Consider the following 17,174-nt stretch of genomic DNA (forward strand, 5'->3'; position numbering starts at 1 on the left):
ACCAACTAACTGACATGATGTTGTGAAAGATTGCTGTTTTAAACTTTATTTCTGTACTAATGTGAAACATTTAATTTTAGCTACTACAGTATTTAGTGAAAGATACACAGAAGATTCTTGTTCAATTCTAAGTGCTTGAAAAGGTTTATCATAGTTTGTGGTACATACATCTTTTTCTTGGTTTTGGTTTAACACAATTTCTTGAATACAGGGATAAGCATTAGTATTCTTATACAGGTTATCAAAATTACATATATATTCCTGTTCTTTTAACAGAATACACTCATTAAACTGTTTATCAGTGAAGAATAACAGTAGTGCGGCATGCTCTAATACTGCAAAATGCCTGATTGTTCCCTTTTTGTGATTATTTGTTATTAATTATCGCCCAGGAAATGGGTACACAGTGATTAATGTGTTTGTGATCTAGTACTGAAGGGTACAATTAAAATATTTTATATAAAACACTGGCCTTATTAAGGTGAAGTGTGTACACGAATACATCCTCCAAGTGGCTGAAAGTGTTTTCATGTTGCAAAACTTAATAATCTCTTCTAATTCTTTAGGGGTGATTAGTGTTGGGCTCAAATTACCTTTATAAGCAAGCAAAATATTGCTAATGTGTTTTTATGTTTCCTGTAATGGCACTTCACTTTCTAAGAATAAATGTATTTAAAGCTGTGTTTTCAACTTATTCCAGGATTTCTTTTAACTACAATTTTTGATTGTGTGAAGGCTAATCCCTTTTATTTATCACTGTGCCTCTTGCTGCTGCCAGTTTTTTGATCTAATATATTTCTTTTCATGTTTTGCATATATATATATATATATATATATATATATATATATATATATATATATATATATATATATATATAAATACTATGTTTCACACTACTTAAGAAATTATATTGCAAATATTTCCTGTCTGAACTTCCACCAATATGTGCATATATATGCACATATTTAACTCATCGGTTTCAGCCAGATTATATATTTTGTTTTACAACATTATCTACAGACTCATATCTTATATTTATCTTTAACTTTATTGGACAAATGGATCTGTTTTACCTCACGCATATTATTCCAGTAGACTTTTTTTCCTTTAGATCACTTTCATTCAATTTATCTCTATATATGTGTTTTTGTTTCAACACTTCACAACTCTATGGTCCAGTGAACTTGGAGCTTTGACTGGCCCTTCTTGAACATGATTTTGTACATAAATTTGAGTACTGTATTGTCTAGTTTAATGCACTTTTATATAATATTTGAGTATGATCTTCATGAACTTCTTTTAATTTGCCCTTGTTCTCATGATGGTCTCGTAATTACGTCCTGGTCTTCCATACAATATATTGTCCATCTTCCAGTTATAGTATATGTCTGGGTAGTATTCATATCGTCTAATGTAATGTTGTGGAATTTCTTTTCTGATAACCATATAGTAAATAATGTGGGATTCTCCTATTGTTTCTACATTTACAGTACTATTCAATGTGAACTGTATGTCTTCTAGTGCTAGAGATCCCAATCTTGCTTCTGTTCGTGGGCTCACTAAAGTTTTCAGGATATCTTTATTTTACGATTAGTTCTTTATACTGCTCCATTAGAACTTGGTTTATAAGCAGTTATTTGCCCTTTATTTCATAAAATTCACATATTTTCTTTAAAAGATCACTAGTAAATTCAGCAGCATTATCAGAAAGAACTTGTGGACATAAATGCCTTGTGATAATTCTAGATTAAGAGCTTCTGATACTGTAGCTACATCTGTTTCTTACTGGTACGATTTCTACATATCTAGGTAGGTAGTCTAAGAAGACCAATATTTGTTTATTTCCTCTAATACTCCTTGGAAATGGACCTAAAAAGTCCACAGTTATTACTTGAAATGGATTCAATTCTGATGGATATTTTTCAAGTGGAGCTTTAAGATTTACGTTACCTTTATATTGATTACAAACTATAGAGTTTTGTGCAAAGTTTTGGCATCTTCACTACAATTTGGCTAAAAGCAATTTCTGGTTTATGATTCTGATTGTCTTTTAATTCCTGGTGTCCTGCTAACCTATGAGTGTGGTAGTTCTAAAACTTCTCTGATCGTATTTTTGGGATGTATAGACAAGGTATTATTCTTCTCTGTTGGCCTTTTACACAACAATCCATTTATTAATTGAAAATCAGGTTTTAAGGATTCATCTAGTATTAACTGTCCTACTATTTGTCTGATTTTTCTTGCTGTATTTTTACTCTTTCTAGATCTAAATCTACTAATTGACAAATAAAACAAAAGGTATTATTGGTAATACATTTTCCTATTTCTTCTTGAGATCTGGATAATGCATCTGCAAAGTGTTAAATTCCTGGAATATATAGTTCTAGAGACTAAATTCCATGCACTAATGAACCATCTGAACTTCATGTTGTTGGTAAAGGCTCTCTTTTCAATTAAATCATAAATGGGTTTGTATGTGCTTCATTAACACTTATGACCTAAAGTATGTATCTAAATTTCTTTAAACCCCAATATGAAAGCTAAACCTCTCTTTCTGTGGTACTGGACGTTTCTTTCTGCTGGAGTTTAAAACTCTACTAACATAATATACTGCCCTCATTCTAGTGGGTCTTTTGCAACAATACAGCTCCTAGCCCTGTACTTGAGGCATCACAAGCTAAGTAAAAGTCTTTGGAAAAATCTGGGTAGGCTAAAACAAGGTTCCTGGTCATTTTGCTCTTTAGTGTTTGAAAGGCTGTTTCTTGTTCATCCTTCCATTCATAATTAACATCCTTCTTGGTTAGTTCTGTCAAAGGTTTGGCTATGATAGCAAAGCCCTTTATAAAAGGTCTATAATAACCTACCATACCTGAGACCTTCTTAATCTTTCAAATTAGTAGAGACTGGGTAATCAATTATTGCCTTTATTTTTACCTGCCTGCATTATGATCCATCTTCACTAATTACATGTCCCAAGTGTTCTAAGGATTTCATCAGGAACTGACATTTCTTCAATTTTATTGTTAGTCCTGCAATTCCTAATCTCTCTAGGACCATTTCTGATGTCCTGGGGTGACTTTCTAAGTCTTTGCTAAAAGTGATAACATCGTCCAAGTATACTGCAACATTTTTTATATCTCCTAAAATTTGGAACATTAATCTGACAAATGTTAACGGGACTGATGTTGAGTCCAAATAACATTACTTCAGACTATAAATGTTCTTCTTATTATTGCTGAAGGCTGTGAATGGTTTCGATTCTTCATCTGGAGGTACTTATCCAATATCCACTAAGCAAATCTAGGATGAATGTTTTGGCCCCCTCCTAATACTGCTAACATATCTTGAATTACCGGCATCGGCACTCTATCTGGAACTGAGTTTGGGTGCTTCTATCAATCTATTACGAGTCTCAACAACCAGCTGTCTTTGGAACAAGTAACAATGGGGAATTATCTGGAGATTTGAATGGAATTACTACTCCATCTCTTTATTTCCTCTATCAAATTAAACCTGATTCTCTGGCTTGCTGGTAATCCGTAATTAGAATAAATATGGCTTGACCATCATCTAACAAATTCTATATTGTAGAACATTTTATTCATCATGGTTTATCTCCCCTCTATAGCTATTACATTTCTGTATTTCTCTAACACCTGAATTAACTTGTGTCTATTTTCTGGAAAATCTGTTTTATTTGCTACTGTATTTTTTTCAGGGTTTTGGCTGTTTACAGAGAAAAGTGCTTTTTCTCCTTCTTTTAGTAAAGTTGTCAATAGGAATCCTATGCAAAGACAATGCCTGCGTATAGTGTTAGTCTATTATCTGAATAGTTTTGGACTGTACTACCCATATCACCATTCATATGGACTAGTGAATCATCCATTCTGACAAAATCTGGTAATTATTCATTCCAATAATAGAGAATATTCTCATCCTTTAGTCCTCTTTTGATCTCAAATATTTTTGTTAAACATTTTGGATACAAAGTTACTGCTCAGTTAGTATAAATTGTGCTATTATCATCATCTGTGCTAACACAATATTTCTTCTTCAATGTCTGAAAAATAGCAAAAGTTCTGCATACTCAGTGGTTTCTTCTGTTACTTCTATTACACTATTTATATAATTATTTATTTTATCAGAGCAATACGTCATTAGTATTTTCCTTCACTTCACAACTCGTACTACATTACAATGAATTATAGGTATAGTGCCTTGATTTTCGTTAGATTCAGTGTTTTGGTCATCGCAATTATTTATATCTGAGTAATTATTTATATCACAGTATACATCATCTGTATGTGCACATCTGCTTTGTTCATATTCCTGTAATTGTAGAATTCCCCTTACATTTTATCTGTTTCTATTTTATCTTGCTTGTTCCTGGTTACTTATCTGCTTTTCCTGTATGTCTGTCATAAGCATTGAAACTGTCTCAAGATAAATTAGGCTGATTGGGTCAGCTTTTTTTCTTCGTCAAAACTGTAAACACATGCAACTCTTCTGATTATCCTGTTTCAGGCTAATCTTTTTAGCTACTACTACTATCTAATATTATTCCATCTCCTCATTAAACTAAATGAGAACAATACTGTTTTTCCCTGCTATTTGCTTTTTCTAATCTACTTTGACCCCGAATCTGAGTTTTGCAATGCCTAAATACCTTGTTTAAAGTGATTTTTATCAATAATATTTACCATCTTCCTGAATCTAAGTAATTGCAGTACATGTCTTTCATTTGTGGAATCTTCACAATGGGCAGATCTTTCTGTTTATTTCTTCCCTCTTTCATGGAAAATATTACTTCTTTGCTATGTAAATAAATGCGGATGAACCTTCAAATTTCCATTCATCAACTATTTCCTCCATTTTTTCCTCTTTCATCACCTTGAATGGATTTACTTCCTTTTCTCTGTAAAGGGATTAATTGTCACTGACTGGATGATTTACTTATATTTGGGCGACTGTTACTTATCTCTATAATCTCTCTATTGGCTTCCTTATTATTGAACCAACAGTTTTCAGTTAAATACCCGATCTTTTTGCAAACTGCACAGATTCTAGGGTTTCTGCATTCATTAGTGGAATGACTGGTATACCCGCAGTTGTCACATGTTATTTTTGGTGTCCTTGAGCTGAATTATTCTCTGGTTTTGGAGTATTTGTGTTTGAATATTAACAGACATTACGATACCTTGGGTGGCTCGAGATGCGTCCATTCCTCGATTGATTCTGTCCTCCCCCTTTCTGGTTTGGATTCCATTTTTTCTAGTATTTTGTGCATGTTTTCCTTTGAAGGGGAAGTTTGTCTATTCCTTACTTGTCTGGAATTATCACATTATACTTGTTATTTCTTTCATGAATCATTGGTATTTATTGCCTTTTCTTTCATTTTGTGTTTCTGTCACCCCTACAAATTCCTTAGAAAAAATCTATCTCTCTCTTCTGGGTTTCTTGCCTCATTGATATTAAAGCTATAAGGCTATCACTTTTAGGATCAATTTTAACTTTCTTGAAAGCTTTCTTTTCTTTTTCTCCGAGTGCGTTATACATAGTTCCAAAGGACAAGTAATTCAAAACATATCTTAAACTAACTAAATCATCTTCTTCATCACCAAAATCATTCTTATTTCCTATGGTGATGTCTGTTTTCTTTAAGTCTTCTTTTACTTTGTGTGTCGATTCTTCAACATCTGTGTGAAGATTTGCTATGAATTCTCCATCATAATGCTGGTAAAAATTAATAATATTATATAATGCATCACTTTATTTGATTTCCCAGATTGATAAACAAATATGTTTAAATTCAGTGTATATAGTTTATTTTATTTGGATCTAACTGAATTCAAAGTTCTACATTCATCAGCTTTCTGAACTAACAAAAGCAGGCTTCGTTAATTTAACTTCTTCATTTATTTATTCTCCCTGTAGATATCTGCTATCTGCATCAGCTAGCCACTGGTTCATAGAGATATTATTCCTAGCCAATTTTTGTCGGTTTAAGTTTTCAACTCTTCCACAGAATTGTGTGCTTCAATAATGATCGCTGCTTACACCATTGATTCTAAAAACTTCAAGAAATAGTAATTTAGTATTTTATTATTGCTATTTGTGTTATTAGTGTTAAGTCTTTCTTGAGTTAATGATATATGTGAACTTGGCACTGGAATACGACTCTGTGTAACTGTTGTTGGTCTTAAATTATAAGAGCGATTTCTAATAGCATTTAACAATTCGTCAAATGAATCCTGTATATTACAACAGTATTCTAAAAATCATAAAAAATCTATACACAATTACACAACAGTATTCAAAAAAATATTTCATCAAAAGAATGTTATGTTATTAAAGATTTCTATCTATCAAACATAAAAAATATATCAAAGATAAAAAATTTTAGAGGGGAATTATAAAAATTTTATACCTTCTAAGAGAGAAACCACAAAAAATTTTACACTCTTACAGAGAGAATACAAAATAACTTTCTAATCACGACTTACTTATTTCTGTATAGTTTTCGGTTTTAACTGTTCCACTTTTCTTTTTGTGACCAACACTGTAGTTCGCTGTAGACATGTGTGTCTTGACTAAAACTGTCCCTTGACTAAAACTGTCCCTTTCTTGTTTCGTCAACCATCAGGGATTTGTCTTCTTAGATTTCACAAGTAATGTTGATTTTTAACGGGAATGTTTTGTTGTATATGTGAAATGCACTCATCCATTTTAACAAATTGTATATAAAAATCTAATTTGGGTGTGTGTCAATAGCCCTAACAGGAATGTTTTGTCATACGTGTGAAGGTAGGCAGTAGAGATGTATGAAAATAGGATTATCATATTTGTAAACACAGTACGAGGGTAGTAATGTTAATGAGTTTCCAAACTCCGTCTCCATGACACCTGTCAGGTGTGGATCTGAGGTGAGGTATGGTCTGTTTATCAGCAATGTCCCCTGAGAGTCTATAGTGATTTTTAGCCAAATGAGTTTTAAAGGCCCTCCTACCTCGACACCACGGCCTGGTGGGGGTATTGAGTCTAACGGTTGTGTATGTTCGTCAGTACTGTTCTTGTAGTATATATATTTGTGACTTCTCACACTCTGTATCAGTCCTTCGTCAATGGCTTGAAAATAAAGTCGAAACTGGTCAGGACCTACACCCCGTTTCTTATTTTTCACCTGTGGTAATGTGTGATAAATGAATCACGTAAAAAGTGATAATAATCATATATATATATATATATATATATATATATATATATATATATATATATATGTATATTTATATACATATACTTATATATATATATATATATATATATATATATATATATATATATATATATATATATATATATATATATATATATATATATATATATATATATATATATATATATATATATATATATATATATATATATATATATATATATATATATATATATATATATATATATATATATATATATATATATATATATATATATATATATATATATATATATATATATATATATATATATATATATATATATATATATATATATATATATATATATATATATATATATAACTTTTTATCACATCACTGTGATTCATATTCAATCAGTAAGCTACAACCATCCTTTAATATCCAATTCGCTCTACCTCGGAAATAATATATTTTCTATATATGTTACCAAGGGGAATTTTTTAGTCGATAATTAGTTTCGTCGTCTCGTGGGCTCGAACCAGCGAAGACAAGAACCCAGGACTACAGTGGACGCATTTTTAACCCACGCGGCCAGCAAGTGAGGTATAAGTGGATATCGTCTTCCCATATACAAATCGCCTGGGTCGAACTCAGGTGTTTGTATTTGGAGATGATATTCACCCACCTCTGCCATGCTAACCACGTAGTGCGTTTGTCGCACGCAGCCATATTATGACTTTTTATCACATCACCGTGATTCATATTCAATCAGTAAGCTACAAGCGTCCTTTAATATCCAATTCGCTCTACCTCAGAAATAATATATTTTCATATATGTTACCGAAGGGGAATTTTTTAGTCGATAATAAGTTCGTCGTCTCATGGGCGCGAACCATGGCTCTAGTCTCCTTCTGTTCTGTCTTTTTCTATCTCCTCTCTGCCGCTTTCCCTCTGAACTAAAACTTTTTAAAGATTCTTGAAAACCAATGTCCAGCCCATCAGTAGGCGGGAGATTGCTTCTGTCCCGCCTTTGGTAGACGTCTAATGGTTGGGGCTGATCTGAAGATGTCCCTTTTTGGGTGGATTTGTTGAATTGCCCCTCGTACGAAGCAGGTTCTTTTCACGTCACCGGAAGTGATGATTCCCGGCGGTAGTTTACAAACCTAATGCAATTAGGCGCTTGTTTAAAAATTCCTTTATGATTTCAGTAGATTAACGTGCGCCCAAGTTTGGCTTCGTAATCATGAAACAGTCTTAACAATTTTGTTTTGCTTTTCCCTCTCTCTCTCTCTCACTCTCTCTCTCTCTCTCTCTCTCTGTCTATCAATGCCTATCAATGTGTATATTATATGTATATTTATGTATATATACATACATATATATATATAAATTTATATATATATATGTATATATATATTCATATATATATATATATATATATATATATATATATATATATATATATATATATATATATATATATATATATATACCTATATACATATACAGTATAAATATATATATACATATATATATATATATATATATATATATATATATATATATATATATATATATATATACCTATATATATACATATACAGTATAAATATATATATATATATATATATATATATATATATATAAATATATATATATATATATATATATATATATATATATATATATATATATATATATATATATATATATATATATATATATATATATATATATATATATATATATATATATATATATATATATATATATATATATATATATATATATATATATATATATATATATATATATATATATATATATATATATATATATATATATATACATATATATATATACCTATATACATATACATATATATATATATATATATATATATATATATATATATATATATATATATATATATATATATATATATATATATATATATATATTGTATATATATATATATATATATATATATATATATATATATATATATATATATATATATATATATATATATATATATATATATATATATATACATATGCATATACAACAGGGTTCATAAAACACATCAAAAAGGCCATAATTTGTTCAAATGAGACGTTTCGCACATGTACTATGTGCATCTTCAATCTGCAAATATAACAAATTTCGTTAAAATAAAAAAAAACTATTTTAAAAAAAAGTTAAGAGAAAAAATTTACTTACAAAAGGTAAAATTAATATAACTTGAAACATATACAGTAAAAAGAAACCAGTGGTCAACAAACCATTCAAAGGAGAAGGAAAAGAACGAATGACCAAGACCTGACCCCACCCTACGACTTCAGTTATGCTAGATGAAGAGGAGAAGCGGAAACGTTAGAGTTCAAAGAAGGAACAAGCCGTTTGATGTATAAGGACTCAGGGGTGGTTAGGTAATCACTATGGCTTGTTCCACCAATAATAGAGAAATGTTTTTTATTTATTTCGATTTTACATATGGAGGCATGGTTCTTTATATTAGAAAATTCTGGTGTACTAAGTTTCTGACCCGTTCTAAAACTGTATCCCAAATGGCTACAATATATCACCTGCAGTAACCTACGGCAAGATCCAACATAGATACCGGGATATCCCGGGTACTTGAATTTATAAATAATGTTAGATCTCATGAAGGCCTGCAGTTTGTCCTTATAGCCAAAGAATACACCGATCTTGAGTGGACTGATTGGAATAAATTGTATCTTAAGGCAGCCAAATTCCTGTTCAACTATTTGTTTAAGTTTGGCTGAAAACTTCTTGTCAGAAATAAACGGGATTGTTGCATATATATTTTTCTTTAAGACATTATAAGAGGGTGTCGGATTAGAGAAGTGCTGTGACAGCAGTTTGTTAATGACTTTAAAAACCAACTTTTCAGGATAGGAGTTCTGTAAGAAAAATTTGACTAAAAATAAAATCTCATTATGAAAAAGAGACCAACTCGAACAATAACGAAGAGCCCTATAAACCAAAGTGTATATGGAATTTAGTTTAAAGTTCTTAAAGCATGAACTATAGAAGATGTTAGCAAGGCCAGTGTATGTGTTTTTCCTATACACAGATGTAGTAAATTCACCATTGCCTCTGCTGACATTGATATCTAAAAAAGGTAAAGAGTTGTTGCTTTCTTTTTCCATGGCAAAGTTTATATTTTGATGTTGCTTATTATGGTCCAGAAACATCTCCCTATGCCAAAGTTCCTTGAATAACGCAAATGTGTCATCAACATGTCGTCTATAAGAGACAGGTTTGCACACATCCGGACAGTTAGTTAAAAAGGGTTCTTCTAAAAAAGCCATAAAAATATTAGTAAACACAGGTCCCAATGGGGAGCCCATGGCAACTCCATCGACTTGCGAAAAGAGCTGACCATTGAAAACAAACATTGAGTCTTGCACAGCAAGCTCAAGAAACGTCTTAAAAAATTGTCTATTAAAACCATGAAAAACTATATGATCGTCATAAAAAATCTTGTCTAAAATAATGCTGATGGTTTCATTCAGAGGCACACTTGTGAAAAGAGATTCTACATCGAAACTTGTCATGTGTAGATCATCGTCTTGTAGGACTATTTGTTTCTTGAACTCATAACCATTTTTAAGTGAAAATTGGTTGTAAGCAAAATCATTCAGTAAAGAAACAAGGTATTTTGATATTGTATAAGAAGGGCTGTTATAGGCTGCCATGAGGGGTCTGCTAGAAGAAGAACCATGTCACAAATAGTTTCTGATACGTAACTTTATCTAAAATACCCTCATTTTTTAATTTTCTCAAAAACCTGTTAATTTTGTCTTCTCTTTTGTAAATGTCCAAGACGTTTGGTTCTCCGTGTAATTGAAATTTGGTGTTATCTGCAAGAATGTTATTAACCTTATCAATCAATATAGTCTTGTTTGTTAAGAAATACAACACCTTTTCCTTTATCTGTATTGCAAATAATCAGAAACTAGGCAAACGGGATAGTTTGGCTATTTGCAAACCAGATAAAGGAAAAGGTGTTGTACTTCTTAACAAACAAGACTATATTGATATATATATACATACATATATATATACATAATATATATATATATATATATATATATATATATATATATATATGCATATATATATATATATATATATATATATATATATATATATATATATATATATATATATATATATATATATATATATATATATATATATATATATATATATATATATATATATATATATATATATATATATATATATATATATATATATATATATATATATGCATATATATACACACACACATATATATATATATATATATATATATATATATATATATATATATATATATATATATATATATATATATATATATATATATATATATATATATATATATATATATGTATGTATATATATTATGTATATATATATATATGTATGTATATAATTCAATATAGTCTTGTTTGTTAAGAAGTACAACACCTTTTCCCTTTATCTGGTTTGCAAATAGCCAAACTATCCTGTTTGCCTAGTTTCTGATTATTTGCAATACAGATAAAGGAAAAGGTGTTGTATTTTTTAACAAACAAGACTATATTGATTGATAAGGTTAATAACATTCTTGCAGATAACACCAAATTTCAATTACACGGAGAACCAACTTCTTGGACATTTACAAAAGAGAAGACAAAATTGACAGGTTTTTGAGAAAATTAAAAAATGAGGGTATTTTAGATAAAGTTACGTATCAGAAACTATTTGTGACATGGTTCTTCTTTAGCAGACCCTCATGGCAGCCTATAACAGCCCTTCTTATACAATATCAAAATACCTTGTTTCGTTACTGAATGATATTTATATATGCATATATATATATGCATATATATATATACATTTATATGTATATATATATGCATATAGATATGTACATATATACATATACATATATATGTATATATACATATATACATGTATATACACATATATATACATATATATATATATATATGACTATTTATCACATCACCGTGATTCATATACAATCAGAAAGCTACAAACGTCCTTTAATATCCAATTCACTCTACCTCGGAAATAATATATTTTCATATATGTTACCGAAGGGGAATTTTTTTTTTTAGTTGATAATAAGTCCGTCGTCCCGTGGGATCGAACCAGCGACGGACGAGGAATCAGGACTACAGTGACACACTAACCAGTCGGCCACAAGAGAGGTATAAGTGAATAACATCTCCCATCATCTCACCCGTCGAACTCAGGTGTTTTGCGTTTGGAGACGATATCCACCCACCTCTACCATGTTGACCGTGTAGTGCGTTTGTCGCACGTAGCCATATTATGACTATTTATCACATCACCGTGATTCATATACAATCAGAAAGCTACAAACGTCCTTTAATATCCAATTCACTCTACCTCGGAAATAATATATTTTCATATATGTTACCGAAGGGGAATTTTTTTTAGTTGATAATAAGTCCGTCGTCCCGTGGGATCGAACCAGCGACGGACGAGGAATCAGGACTACAGTGACACACTAACCAGTCGGCCACAAGAGAGGTATAAGTGAATAACATCTCCCATCATCTCACCCGTCGAACTCAGGTGTTTTGCGTTTGGAGACGATATCCACCCACCTCTACCATGTTGACCGTAGTGCGTTTGTCGACGTAGCCATATTATGACTATTTATCACATCACCGTGATTCATATACAATCAGAAAGCTACAAACGTCCTTTAATATCCAATTCACTCTACCTCGGAAATAATATATTTTCATATATGTTACCGAAGGGGAATTTTTTTAGTTGATAATAAGTCCGTCGTCCCGTGGGATCGAACCAGCGACGGACGAGGAATCAGGACTACAGTGACACACTAACCAGTCGGCCACAAGAGAGGTATAAGTGAATAACATCTCCCATCATCTCACCCGTCGAACTCAGGTGTTTTGCGTTTGGAGACGATATCCACCCACCTCTACCATGTTGACCGTGTAGTGCGTTTGTCGCACGTAGCCATATTATGACTATTTATCACATCACCGTGATTCATATACAATCAGAAAGCTACAAACGTCCTTTAATATCCAATTCACTCTACCTCGGAAATAATATATTTTCATATATGTTACCGAAGGGAATTTTTTTAGTTGATAATAAGTCCGTCGTCCCGTGGGATCGAACCAGCGACGGACGAGGAATCAGGACTACAGTGACACACTAACCAGTCAACACAAGAGGTATAAGTGAATAACATCTCCCATCATCTCACCCGTCGAACTCAGGTGTTTTGCGTTTGGAGCGATATCCACCCACCTCTACCATGTTGACCGTGTAGTGCGTTTGTCGCACGTAGCCATATTATGACTATTTATCACATCACCGTGATTCATATACAATCAGAAAGCTACAAACGTCCTTTAATATCAATTCACTCTACCTCGGAAATAATATATTTTCATATATGTTACCGAAGGGAATTTTTTTTTTTTTTTTTTTTTTTTAGTTGATAATAAGTCCGTCGTCCGTGGGATCGAACCAGCGACGGACGAGGAATCAGGACTACAGTGACACACTAACCAGTCAGCCACAAGAGAGGTATGAGTGAATAACATCTCCCATCATCTCACCCGTCGAACTCAGGTGTTTTGCGTTTTGGAGACGATATCCACCCACCTCTACCATGTTGACCGTGTAGTGCGTTTGTCGCACGTAGCCATATTATGACTATTTATCACATCACCGTGATTCATATACAATCGAAAGCTACAAACGTCTTTAATATCAATTCACTCTACCTCGGAAATAATATATTTTCATATATGTTACCGAAGATTTTTTTTTTTTTTTTTAGTTGATAATAAGTCCGTCGTCCCGTGGGATCGAACCAGCGACGGACGAGGAATCAGGACTACAGTGACACACTAACCAGTCGGCCACAAGAGAGGTATAAGTGAATAACATCTCCCATCATCTCACCCGTCGAACTCAGGTGTTTTGCGTTTGGAGGCGATATCCACCCACCTCTACCATGTTGGCCGTGTAGTGCGTTTGTCGACGTAGCCATATTATGACTATTTATCACATCACCGTGATTCATATACAATCAGAAAGCTACAAACGTCCTTTAATATCAATTCACTCTACCTCGGTAACATAATATATTTTCATATTATTTCCGAAGGTTTTTGAGTTGATAATAAGGTCGTTTGTGGGATCGAACCTGATTGTATATGAATCACGGTGATGTGATAAATAGTCATAATAGAGTGGCTACGTGCGATAAACGCATCACACCCGTCAACATGGTAGAGGTGGGTGGATATCCACCCAAACGCAAAACACCTGAGTTCGACGGGTGAGATGATGGGAGATGTTATTCACTTATACCTCTCTTGTGGCCGACTGGTTAGTGTGTCACTCAGTCCTGATTCCTCGTCCGTCGCTGGTCTGATCTACGGGACGACGGACTTATTATCAACTAAAAATCTCCTTCGGTAACATATATGAAAATATATTATTTCCGAGGTAGAGTGAATTGATATTAAAGGACGTTTGTAGCTTTTTGATTGTATATGAATCACGGTGATGTGATAAATAGTCATAATATGGCTACGCGACAAACGCACTACACGGTCAACATGGTAGAGGTGGGTGGATATCGTCTCCAAACGCAAAACACCTGAGTTCGACGGGTGAGATGATGGGAGATGTTATTCACTTATACCTCTTGTGGCCGACTGGTTAGTGTGTCACTGTAGTCCTGATTCCTCGTCCGTCGCTGGTTGATCCCACGGGACGACGGACTTATTATCAACTAAAAAATTCCTTCGGTAACATATATGAAAATATATTATTTCCGAGGTAGAGTGAATTGATATTAAAGGACGTTTGTAGCTTTGATTGTATATGAATCACGGTGATGTGATAAATAGTCATAATATGGCTACGTGCGACAAACGCACTACACGGTCAACATGGTAGAGGTGGGTGATATCGTCTCCAAACGCAAAACACCTGAGTTCGACGGGTGAGATGATGGGAGATGTTATTCACTTATACCTCTTGTGGCCGACTGGTTAGTGTGTCACTGTAGTCCTGATTCCTCGTCCGTCGCTGGTTCGATCCCACGGGACGACGGACTTATTATCAACTAAAAATTCCCCTTCGGTAACATATATGAAAATATATTATTTCCGAGGTAGAGTGAATTGATATTAAAGGACGTTTGTAATTTTTGATTGTATATGAATCACGGTGATGTGATAAATAGTCATAATATGGCTACGTGCGACATAAACGCACTACACGGTCAACATGGTAGAGGTGGGGTGGATATCGTCTCCAAACGCAAAACACCTGAGTTCGACGGGTGAGATGATGGGAGATGTTATTCACTTATACCTCTCTTGTGGCCGACTGGTTAGTGTGTCACTGTAGTCCTGATTCCTCGTCCGTCGCTGGTTCGATCCCACGGGACGACGGACTTATTATCAACTAAAAAAATTCCCCTTCGGTAACATATATGAAAATATATTATTTCCGGAGGTAGAGTGAATTGATATTAAAGGACGTTTGTAGCTTTTGATTATATATATATATATATATATATATATATATATATATATATATATATATATATATATATATATATATATATATATATATATATATATATATATATATATACATATATCATATATACATATATACATATACATACATACATATATATATATATATATATATATATATATATATATATATATATATATATATATATATATATATATATATATATATATATATATATATATATATATATATATATATATATATATATATATATATATATATATATATATATATATACACACACACACACACATATATAAATATATATTTAAGGAAATATGTCTAGTTTAGAATTAACATGTTATTAGGTGTGATGAAGGAAAGATCGCTTCAAGAGTGAACTGGCTTGGGCATTCAGTTGCAAAATCATTGCATTCAGCAAATAGTTTGGTTACTTCAGCTGTTTTGCTTGATGAACACACCATATTGGCTCTGATTTGGGAGGCAGACGACCGAGCTGGTATGCGAGTACGTAAGTTCGTCCGTTAGAAAATATAGATTGTTTGTCTAATTCTGCCCAAAAGTAAGTCTGATTGATTATTAGCGAAGCAAGAGCGGTATCGTCCAGATGTAGCTTTGTGTGTTTCCAATCTCTTAGAAACTGGCAGAATAAGGTAAAGTTCAGACTTTTCGTTTTTCTGTGTGAACTGTGAACTTGTGAATTTTACCATGTTTCAAGGCACTTATGAATTTGTGTGGAGAGTTGAACATAACCATTTATGTCACTTTAATATTCTATTTTATTGTGTTTTGTTTAACGATTATTAACCATGCATTTTAAACTTTTCATTATTATGTTTTGCACTTGTATATTTGTGGGAGATTACGATTTTGCTTAATTCTTCGACAGATGTCTGTGGAATTACTGTGGTTATAGAGAAGACACTGCAAACCTTTGCAATGTGGTTATTTCTCATGTGGTTGACTTTGAGACTAGACGTATAATGTCTAAGTTGGAGTGTGTGGGAGTGTTGGGTGTAACGGCTTTTAGCCATAGTAAGACTTTCCAGTCATAGTAGGACTTTTTTAGTCAGAGTCAGAATAATCTTGAGTGGACCATTTTGACTTGATAATTCATTTATTATGCATTTTAATCTTTTCTTTGTTCGTTCATTACTTGTTGGGTTGATTTGATAATAAATCTATTTTTGTAGGAAAGATTGCGTTTCCTTAGATGATCCATTTTTTTTGAGGATGATATTCGAGAGAGAGATATTTGCTGAGAGGCGAAAGATGCGAGCAGTGTCCGAGAGAGAGAGAGAGAGGGGGAGATCTGTGGGCTAAGTGTTAGGAGCGGG

Source organism: Macrobrachium rosenbergii, chromosome 56 (assembly GCF_040412425.1).
Source record: "Macrobrachium rosenbergii isolate ZJJX-2024 chromosome 56, ASM4041242v1, whole genome shotgun sequence".
Taxonomy (NCBI): Eukaryota; Metazoa; Arthropoda; class Malacostraca; order Decapoda; family Palaemonidae; genus Macrobrachium; species Macrobrachium rosenbergii.